We start from the raw sequence: 2,605 nt of genomic DNA, 5'->3' as shown, positions 1-2,605 counted from the left end.
CCCATGGTCTGTGGGCTGCTCTGGCAAACACTGATGGAATCATTTTAAATAAAAACAGGAAGTCCTGAGATAAGGACAAATCCTACAAAGAGTAACTACAGCACTGCTGCCGAGTGGCATGGCACCATGACATAGCTCCAATAGGGATCATGGTGGCCACAGGTAACACAAATGGCGTCATGCCTTTCACAGCAGAGAATCCCTAATCCAAAACAGCAGCCCTTGTTTCCTTCAAGCAGCTTCCAGTAAAAAGAATAGCTTCCCTACCCCGATTTACTCTAAACCTCTTTGTATAGATTTGCTGGTCACCAGATCTGTCAAATAGATGCGATGAAATGACAAATTTCTCAGCTTACTGTATCCAGCAGTGGTGCACCGAAGAACCCTTGTGTTTGAAATCTCTCTGATCTCTTCTTCCAGCTGCCACACAAAGCTTGCTGCTTCTAAGGGTCCTGGGAACACCTGCCCACACAATCCAGGACGATCTCCTTATAGGAAAGAAACAGCTGTGCCTCAGAACATGAGGCAAGCAAGGCAGGATCTTTCCTCATACTCACAGGTTCTAGGAAGTAGAGAGGGACATCTTTGGAGCTCATTTCAGAAATTCTGCTTACCACAGCTGTAAACACTGAACGCATGCTTCACTGTAGGTGGCCCATAGGGTGTCATTAAGTTTCCAAATTGGCAGTTTCTTTTCCTGAGAATTTGGGATAACAACCCTTTTTCGGGACTCAACACATCATGATAATGATTGCAAATTCAAATATTTGTTTGCAAATATGTGGTTGCTACAACAAACGTCCTCAGCAGGTTCAATATGCTGTGTTGACCTTACTACACAAGACCATGCTGCTGATGCCCCTTGCCTTTCCCATTGTAAGGAGACTGTGCCCTAATGCCCTTCTTGGGGGTGGTGAGAGCTAGATCTTCTCTATCTCACTTACTTCATCCACCCTGTAACTATGGCCAAGGGACCAGACAGAGTTCAGGATGTGCTGTAGTTTACATCTTCAATGTCCTTCAAAGGCCCATGTCAAAGTCATGGTTCCCAGTTTGTGGTGCTCTTGGGAGGTAGCATGACCTTTAAGAGGTCTGGAGGGAGGAAGTCAGGTCACTGGGGGCAGGCTCTTGAAGGAGATATGGGAATTCTGACCCCTTTATCTCTCTTTCCTCTTTTTTCCCTCTCTCTCCTTCCGTCTCTGTCTTTGCAAGTGCCATGAGTTGAACAGCTCTCCTCTGCCACTTGCTCCTGTCATGATGTACTATGCCACCAAGGCCCAAGGCAACAGGGCCAAGCAACTATAAACTGAAATTTTTAAAACTGTGATCCGAAATAACCTTTTCCTCTTTTTAAGTTGAATATCTTATGTATTTTGTTACAATAAGGGAAAGCTAACTAACAGGAAGGGTACTTAAGGAGTTGTTTGTTTGTTTGTTTTTTGCTTTGTTCTATTTATTTCTTTGAGGGGTGGGAAGGAGGTTAAAAAAAGAAAGTTTGTTATCTGCCTCAAAGAGCTTTTGCAAAGGAGGGAGGATTCATTTTCAAAACACATCAACATGGATGAACACCATTCTCACAGCTTTCACATCAATTTGAATTCAAGCAATTAATATGTGTAATATGTTTTTTCTTAAAACCAGTGTATTCATATGGACACACAGGTACTCCTTATATTTTTGTTCACTTATGAAAGGAATTGGCACTTTGACTTCAAAAAAAATTTTTTTAAAAAATCACAAATCCAACTTGTCTTTGATTTGGGTCTGAATTAATTACTAAGAAACCATTCAGCAATAATGACCTCAAACATTTAAATATCCTCTGAAACTTCAATTCATTAAGGGACTGCTTACTCTTAAGAACTATGCCACCAGTAAGGGAATGAGGTAAGAATTCTCATTCTGGATGCCAAGTTCAAGGCAAAGTATCAATAATCTCCTCACTTTTGCAATATCTATAAATAAAAATAGATGGAGGGGATAAGATAAAACAATGTTAAGTTTAAAAGTGCATACAGAACTCAGAAATACCTTTTCATTTAATTTGCCACTTTAGCTCAAAATATGCTCATAAGAAAAATAACCACTTAAAGGAAAATATTAGTTACATTGTTGCTGGTTAGAACTTTTTGAGAGCAAAAGAATGAATACTGATCAACTTTCCTGGCTAAAACTTAATCATTTGTCCTGAAATAGGTTATTTTTTAAGTTGAACATCTAGTTATGCCTTGAAAATTCAAAGCAGAAAGAAAAATCACAAAAAGCTAGTAACTTCATCAATACATCTACACAGATGTTTGCTTGTAGTTTTTGGTATCCAAAACCTTTTTTCCACATATTGCACAGATGACCTTTTTTTAGGCACAGCCCTGGCAGTAATGGGAACCTGGTTGGTGCGCAGAACTTTTACAAATTCTGCAAGTGGAGAATTTATTCTTTCCATATGGATCAAATCTTGCTTTTTTTGAAGTCAAAGCTTTATTTTCATTCAGCTTGCTTCCACCACTTTCTGTGGTATTCCTTGCATCATCTTCCATATATCTGGAGTGATAACAGTACCAAGTTTCTTTTCACATTTTTCACACACCATCCTTCCGTCTACGGT

General features: G+C 39.6%; 1 pseudogene; it reads right to left on the bottom strand.

Annotated features, from left to right (window-relative positions):
* Positions 1–2,139: 2,139 nt before the first annotated feature.
* Positions 2,140–2,605, bottom strand: LOC107142318 (annotated as a pseudogene).

The sequence above is a fragment of the Marmota marmota genome, unplaced genomic scaffold (genome assembly GCF_001458135.2).
Source record: "Marmota marmota marmota unplaced genomic scaffold, marMar, whole genome shotgun sequence".
In the NCBI taxonomy this organism is placed as follows: domain Eukaryota; kingdom Metazoa; phylum Chordata; class Mammalia; order Rodentia; family Sciuridae; genus Marmota; species Marmota marmota.
This window is presented reverse-complemented; position numbering and strand designations above follow the sequence as displayed.